Here is a 9,115-nt window from a genome sequence, read left to right as displayed (position 1 = left end):
CATTTTTACCACTCTAACCGGTGTGAGGTGGTATCTCAATGTGGTTTTGATTTGTGTTTCCCTGATGATGAGTGACGTTGAGCATTGTTTCATGTGCCTGTAGGCCATCTGGATGTCCTCTTTGGAGAAGTGTCTGTTCATGTCTTCTGCCCATTTCTTCACTGGGTTATTTGTTTTTTTGGGTGTGGAGTTTGGTGAGTTCCTTGTAGATTTTGGATACTAGCCCTTTATCTGATATGTCATTTGCAACTATCTTTTCCCATTCTGTCAGTTGCCTATTAGTTTTCTTGATTGTTTCCTTTGCAGTGCAGAAGCTTTTTATCTTGATGAGGTCCCAAGAGTTCAGTTTTTCTTTCATTTCCCTTGCCTTTGGTGTTGTTTCGAGTAGGAAATTGCTGCGGTTGAGGTCAAGGAGGTAGTTTCCTACTTTCTCCTCGAGGGTTTTGATGGTTTCCTGTCTCACATTCAGGTCCTTCAGGCATTTTGAGTTTACTTTTGTGTATGGTTTAAGGAAGTGGTCTAGTTCCATTCCTGTGCGTGTTGCTGTCCAGTTCTTCCAGCACCACCTGCTAAAGAGGCAGTCTTTTTTCCATCGGATACTCTTTCCTGCTCTGCCAAAAATTAATTGGCCATACATTTGTGGGCCCAGTTCTGGGTTCTCTATTCTATTCCATTGGTAGCATGAGACTCTTAATTGGACATTTGTCAGTTTGCTGGGTCCATGCTCTGAGGCTTTTTTTCTCAAGCAGATTGGCCAGCAAGTGATGACAACAATGGGAGCAGGGACAGGGGTTAGTGAATGGCAGATATGAGGGAAAGATTGGTGGAATTCTAATTTAAAACAGAGGGCAATTTACCATAAAGATAGCCGAACAAAGATACTTGAGTATTTTCATATTCATATGATTCATATTCCTTCATGAATCATGGGTTCGAGCCCCACATAGGACTCCATGCTGACAATGCAGAGCCTGTTTGGGATTCTCTCTGTCTGCTCTTCCGCTCCTCCCCTACTCGTGCTCTCTCTTTCTCTCAAAATAAATAAATAAATAAATAAATAAATAAATAAATGAAAACTTCAAATTGGTATATACATCAAAGATATTCCTGATATGAATATGGAGATTTTATTTTAAGGTTTATTTAGAAAAGGGAGAAGGAAAGGCCCTGAAGCTTCTATTGGGTCTGCTAAATCTTTCCTTTTGCGAAAAGATGTACACTTTGAGGCACTGGCCTTAAGTTTCAGGAGTAAGGCCCCCAAGTGCCTGAGGGAGGTCTGCTAGAGATTTAACAATTTTGATGATATATAAAAACATACATATGGAATAAGAACAAAGGAGAAACACCCTGAACACATTGGTATTACACAGTACTGTTATTCTTCACAGAGAAAAACGTAATATGAGCAGCTTTTTCTCGGCTTTTATACATATCAGTTTGGTTGAATTGCTATGGTTATGAAAGCCTCCCATTTAAAGACTGTTCCTCTGCAAAGAGGCATGATGCTACTCCTAAAGAGAATATTCTAGCAAGGTTTTGGTAAACTCAATAATGAGTGCCTAGTGAATTGCAGAAGCTATTTGTAACGTGGTTAGAATACTGTAGCTCTAATATCAGGAGAGATTAGACACTTCTTATCTGGCACTGACACTCGAACTCCTTAATCAGCCACAAGTGAGTCATAGTAAGTTTTACAATTGTTGCATTAAAGGTGAAACATAATTGGTTATAGTCTAACTTTCTTATCCACTACAGTAGTTCCTGCTATAACTTTAGCTATAACAGAGTCTTTCAAATTCATGATCTCAGCTCTTATTTAGTGTTTCAATGGGTAATTTCAAGTTGTTATGAATAAAAATGTTAATGTGTCTATAAAATTTTCTTGAAGAAAAAATATCACCTGGGAGGGTCACAGTGCAATTAACTAAACATGCCTAGTCAGTACATAGTTAATTTTAGTACTTTTATTTATGAAGAATCTTTCTCTCAGGAGCACAAAGTTTTTGAAGGCTGAATCCTGCTATGTTTCTCTCATTGTCCTTGGTGTTATGGTTCTGACTGTGTGACCCCTGTGGATAGGACTGATGACTGGGATTTGTCATTTTTTGTTCAAAGCATTTGTAGGTTGCTCTTGACTTGTGGTCAAAAGGAGATGCTTGGTTCTTGTCTTCATTATCTGAAGCAAGTAAGGTCACTTCAGAGAGTCAAGAATTATTTTTCAGCTATGTTTCTTATTGTACTGAACACTATAAATAATTGTCAAAGACCTATAAGATGTCTGTTCTTGATTGTCTTATGATTTAACTTTGGGAGATAAAATGTAAGGCTCACTCTTACTTGTATGCCCTCACAAGTTCTTATCTCAGGAACCTACCCCTCAAATCTGGAGCCCACCCTGGGAAGATGATATAATACAAATACAGTATCTCATGCCATCTGTGGAGCGGAATATGTGGGATGGAGTAGGGGAGGTTATGGAAAAGGACCATCTAGACCAGGGAGGTCTGCCGTATATAGTACACGTGGCTCTTTATCACATGCAAATATATCACCTTCACCCATAAGAAGTGAAACACAAGTTCAAATTATAAGAGATCTTTTTCTGATTTGTAAGTTTGGCAAAGATAAAATGATTGGATTAGTGTTGGCAAGGTAGGTAATGAGGCACCCCTTTACATTGCTTATGATGGTTTAAGTTGCCCAATTTTTATTCCATACAATTTGCAAAGTGCTAACAGAACTGAAAATGGAAGAACCTTTGGAACTAACAGTATCCCTTCTAGGAATATATTCTACATATATCTCCAAAATATATATAATGAAAGTCACTGCAGCACTGGTTAAAATTACAGATCAGAAACAACTAAATATCCATCAGTAAAGTATTTATTAAATAAATTATTGTGTGTTCATTTTATGTAATGATACACAGTTGTGTTAAATGAGATGAAGAAACTTCATGTGGACTGACATATAATATCCCCTTAATACATCTTTAAGTGGGGAAAGGGGTCATCATATAGAACAGTGTGGTTAGGATATCACTGCTATTAAACTATTTATTTGTGGGGCACCTGGGTGGGTCAGTTGGTGAAGCATCTGACTTCAGCTCAGGTCATGATCTCATGATTCCAGGGTTTGGACCCCATATCAGGCCCCTCTCCTGCTCTCTCTTTCTCAAATATAAATAAACATTAAAACATTTTTTAAAATTCTTTAATAAGAAAAACAAAAAAATTATTTAAAAATAAAAATAAATATTTATTTGTGAGTATACTTATATTTGCTTAGAATTTCCATGGATGGATACATAAGAAATGAGTAACAGTTTGTACCCAGAAGGGACACATGTGACTGGGAGCAAGGTGGATTCAATTATTGTTCAGCGAATATCACTCCCATGCCTTCTCTCCTTTAAAATTTCCTGTCCTACTGGCTAGGTCTTGGCCACATGACTTGCTTTGGAGATAGAATGTAGCAGACATGCCATAAGCCTCTATTGAGCAGTTCTGGCTTATTCATGACCTCTGTGACTGCCATGAGAATAAGAATCCCAGTAGCCACTGTCTCCTCAGCCTGTGACCCTGAATGACATGTATGGATCATTCTCAAACTTGACCCAAATCCTAGACCCATGCCTACACAGCCCACAGTTTGAAAGCAGAGATGCCCTGGACATTTTGTAGGATTGTAAGTGAGAGAAATCAATGCTTGCTGATGTAAGCCACTAAATTCTGGGGTTGCTTGTCACATGGCATTTTTGTAGCAATAGTCAATTAATACAGCTATAGACTTACTTGTTATGTATAGTCTTTTGTACTGTTAAGTGTTACATAATGTACATCTATTACCCATTCAGAAAGTACATTAAAGTAATTCGCTAAAAAAATTAAAAAAAATAAATAATTCGTTAACCTCTAGCTCCTCAAAACCAATCCAAAAAAAGCACAGAAAACAAGATACAACTTTAGACTGAACAATACAGAAGTCCATGCTTCAGTTATATTTGGGTTGTTCTGTTGACATGTTTATTTGTGTATTTGAGATTCCTTCTTTCATATTTAATCTGGAAATCCACTGAGGCACTAATTGGTCTCATAAAGAAAACTTACTAAAGTGAAAAGAAAGAATGTATTGGCATACAGTGAAAGACTTTTTTTTATCTAGCAGAAGATGAGATGTTTTCATTGGCTTTAAATATTTTTTAGTTTTATACTGACCTAATTTCAGTATACCTGAATTGAAGCAGAAATGTTTTGACAGCGTTTTGTTTGAGTCTTTAAACAGAAGATTATACTGGAATACCTAAGTTTTAAGGATGCGTGAAAGCCTCAAACAAGAGTGCATTTCTATAGATGGAGAAGGTAGTAGACAAATGACTTTGTTTTGAGATTATATCATGTCAGTGAATCTGGAAATGTAATTCCATTGTTATGTAAAACCAGACCAAAGGTGATTTGCCAAAGTGTATTTTTGGAGAAGGCTCAATCAACCAACGGCATTCGTGTTAAACGGATCCTCTTTGAGAAATTTGGTCGTCTCTCTATAGGTGATTCAATGAATGCTGGGATCAACAGAATGACAAAACCAGAAAAAGTACTCTGTCCAGCATGAATATTTTATCAGATCATCACTCTTAGGGCTTGATTGTGTGACACAGAGACACAGAGTTGGCAGTGGGGACAAATGTCAGAATCCCTGAGATGGAAGATGCCACACAGACTAGAGTAGGGAGTAGAGAGAGCAGAAAAGTTAGTATGGGCAGTAGTCAGATGAACTTCCCAGATCACTAGACCAGGGAGCATTGTAGGCCTGCTCTAGAGTTGTCCCAGGTACTGGATTTGCCTTGAATTCTGAATGGTAGTTTTATGGAAGACTTCAGTTCTCTTTTGGTCAGATTCTGAGATGGCATCTGTTTCTCTTGTTTTCCCTGCACATTCTTACAAATACATGAGCAAATCTCTGTTCTTGCAACACCCTGAAATAGTCCAGCTGACATAATAGTCAATCTCAAAGCCTCTACTATCTTCAGATAGAGAAAAACTCTATTTTGTAGCAACTGATTATATCACTAACCTCAGAAATGACACTTTAATCTGAATAAATCAAGACTCCAAAGATGACTTCATGGTAATACATCACCATTTTTGGAAAAGGGGAAAATAAACACTCTTAAATACATAGCTTGGTAATTAGATTTCTTATTAGTGTGTTAGTTGTAGATTCATAAAACCACGAGGACCATAATTCTCAATAATTTAAAGTCTCACTCCCTGAGAATGATAAGCTTTTGAAATAATAAAATGGCACTGAGTTTGAAAATTAGAGGATTCTGTTTATCTAGTTATTTTCATAATACACGAATCCCTTCTATTCTAATTTCTCTAGGAAACAGACGTAATAGTTATTGTTGTCAATTAATGGATGCAAATTGAATTGAAAGTGGAATGGGTATTATCCCAACAATTTGGTTGTAAATATTAAATATCCTCCTATCATATCCTCCCTATAAAGTCACTGATATCTCTGCAAATTTTTTCAATAGAAATGAGGCTTCAACTACCACTAATAGGATGGGGATTGATGTGGTCAATTTACTCTGACCATCTTCAAATTGATGAATGTCAAAAATTTTATTCTGTTCACTAGTTCACAAGGACTCTTTTATAATAAATGCTGTAAAAGCTGTAAGCAAGTAGTTTCTGAAAAGCATTTGGCTGTATTCCTATTCATCAAAACACTGAACTCATAATACCATGAAACAATTAGTCAGACTACAAATTGACTAAGAAGCTTTACTCCTACATTACTGTGTTTAATTCTCGAAATCAGCTCCAAAAGAGTAAGAGACCCATTATCCTGGATCCAAGAATAAATAGGCTGTTGGACTTTTTTCCCTCCAGGAGGCATCTTTTTAAGCAATAATCTCAGCTACGTCACTTAAATCTCTACTTGTATCATGTTTGTTTCTTACAAAAACCATCATTTGAAGGAAGAGTAAACCCTTTCATTGAAAGCGTATTATGGATAATAAACAAAACAGCATGTGATTATGATATAGTTATGGAAAAATGCAAAACACCAGGGAATTATTTCAAAGAATTTGTTTTTTATATTAAAAGTTTTTATAATTCAACACTTCTAAATAAAGAAAATATTTCTGTTGATAAATTCTCTTTCTAGAGGGAGAAGGTGATATTAAACATGTAATTGTTCACAAATATTTGAAATATAGGATCAATTTGCTATGTTTTGTTCCAATAGAATGTTTTGCAGCTTTATAATTATGGTGTACATAAACTACCATTAACTTTTTCAAATATTAACTGATCCCAACTAACCAAGTGAAAGGAGAGGTTTATCAGAAGCTTTCCAGGTGCAGAGAATACTAATATCAGATTTTGCAAAGGGAAGTTCAGAGGATAATAGCTGAGTTAATTACTTGCCCTCCTTCCAATACTTTTTCCACCTTGTACGATTCATATGATAAGATCAAAGGTTATATAACAAGCTTCCAGTTATGGAATTAATAAGTGATGGAAATAAAAAATGCCGAATAGGGAATATACTCAGTGATATCATAAGTGTTGTATGGTGACAGATGGTAGCTACACTTGTGGTGAGCATAGCAAAATGTATAGAGAAGTTGAGTCACTATATTGTACACCTGAAACTAATGTAACATTGCCTGTTAAGTATACTCAAAACACTTAAAAAAAAGTTATATATTGATTCCTTTCTCACTTAAAAATAGCTGATGGACACTAGGTGTACTGAAATGAGTGGTAATGAATCCCTGCTCTTTTCCTAGGGATATACTTGGGTCATAGAAATGTCCAACAGTGTAATTCATTTACTGAAGGAACATGTTTTACAGAGATCCCCTGTTTGAAAGTGAAACAAGGAGGGCTGCCTGGAAGTTGCCCTTATAGTGTTGAGAGACTTGCTCAGAGGGACTGAATTCTAAAGAAAAGTCTCTATTTCATAGAACATTTTTTAGGCTGCAAAGGGTTGCTATGCAGGACTTTCCAAAAGGAAAATTAATTTTCCTATTTCTGCTTTTCTACTTTGTCATCTCAAGTGAAAGTACCCTCAGCTTCCTACATTGACTCCTACTAACTCATACATCTTCATTTATTTCTTTCCTCCTTGTTTCAAAAGATGAGCTATTCCCTCACCTGTGCTCTGGAGTCTAGTTAGAATCCCAGCCTCTCTCTTTTGAGATATTGATCTATAATATACTTTCTCTAATATATATTTAAACTTCCTATCAATTCTTTCCTCTCTAAGCATATGTGGCAGATAATATTGGCTGCCTACCAATGACCTCTTTCTTTTTTGCTGGTTCTGCTGTTCCTCCATGATAAAGACTCAAGGTGTCCAGATACTGTATTTCCCAGCCTCTTTTTAAAAATAGTTTATTGTCAAATTAGTTTCCATACAACACCCAGTGCTCTTCCCAAGTGCCCTCCTCCATCACCACCACCATTCCCCCCTCCCCCTCCCCCTTCAATCCTCAGTTCGTTTTCAGTATTCACAGTCTCTCAGGTTTTGCGTCCCTCTCTCTCCCCAACTCTCTTTCCCCCTTCCCCTCCCCCTTGGTCCTCCATTAGGTTTCTCCTGTTCTCCTGTTAGACCTCTGAGTGCAAACATATGGTATCTGTCTTTCTCTGCCTGACTTATTTCGCTTAGCATGACACCCTCAAGGTCCATCTACCTTGCCACAAATTCCCAGCCTCTTATATGATAGAGGAAAAGGCAGAGGAAAAAGCTGACAAGTATTTCGCAAAAGACAGTCTTGCTTATAAGAGCATGACATGTGAAGAATAAGCCCCCTTCCTTCCCTTCTTCCCTGCTTTCAATGCTGACTTATGAGGACATGATGCTTGAAGCTGCAGCAACCATCTTGCAATCATGTTGTAAAGACATAGAGGGAACACTGAAAAATGGTATCTGGGAACAACTGAAAGAACCTGGGGACCTTGATGACATTATCGAGTTACTGAACAAACACTGAGATCAATTATCCCTGGTCTTTCTGTATAAGAAAAGTAAACCTATTGTCCTAAGCAGTGTTTAGGCAAATGTTCTATTAAGTATATCAGGAAGCATCCCAATTGACTTTGATTTAGTTGGATAATCCAATATTTTTGTTATTTTGTCCTTTTTCTTCCTATAATTAAGAGTAAATATGATGATTGGATCATAGCAAAAATTTTGGTTGTGACTTTGAAAATGAAAGTCATGTATTAATTATGATAAGGTAGAAAAATATAAAGGAACTGTTTTGACCATAACAATGACTATAGTAATTCTTGGCTGCCAACATTGAAACTTCTTTTACATGGCAAAGAAATAAACTTCAATCTTATTTAGACTACTGTTTTGGTTTTGCTTTTTTTTTTGTTGTTATGAGCAAGCACCTAAAATGAATCCTGATACACATTACTTGCAAGTATAAGGAGACATGAATAAAACACGTAGCTGGATGTTTTTGGATGAATAGGTATATGCATTTAAATTGGTGATAGTTATCAATTGTTATACAAAAAGTCATATATAAATGTATAATTCTACCAAATTTGTGATCTTCCTGTATGTTCATGAATCCTGGTTATTATCAAAGTTTTGACAGATTTGTAATGTTTCAGTACTGAGTAATGCATACAATTTTTGAATCATTATAATGTACACCTAAAACTAATATAACTCTGTATGTTAACTCTACTGGAATTAAAATGAAAAACTTAAAAAATTGAACACACACAAAAAATGATTTCCTCATCTGATTATTTTTAAAAGCTGCTTGTGTGATTTACATTTGTAAAACTGAGAAAAGTTAAGAATCTCTTCATATTTTCCCAATTTATTTTTTTTCTTGTGAATTACCTGACACTTATATTAGGGGACTTTATACTTAGCTGGTCATAAATGCTGCTATATTCTAACTTTGTCCATTTCTGTTATCCTTTGTTTTACTTTTAAAAGTTTTAATTTTAATTCCACTTAGTTAACATATAGTGTTATATTAGTTTCAGGTGTACAATATACAATATAGTGATTCACCATTTCCATATATCATCTTGTGCTCATCATGACAAGTGCCCTTTTTTTT

The sequence above is a fragment of the Suricata suricatta genome, chromosome X, assembly GCF_006229205.1.
Source record: "Suricata suricatta isolate VVHF042 chromosome X, meerkat_22Aug2017_6uvM2_HiC, whole genome shotgun sequence".
In the NCBI taxonomy this organism is placed as follows: Eukaryota; Metazoa; Chordata; class Mammalia; order Carnivora; family Herpestidae; genus Suricata; species Suricata suricatta.
The sequence above is the reverse complement of the archived record's forward strand: the minus strand, read 5'-3'. Positions refer to the sequence as shown.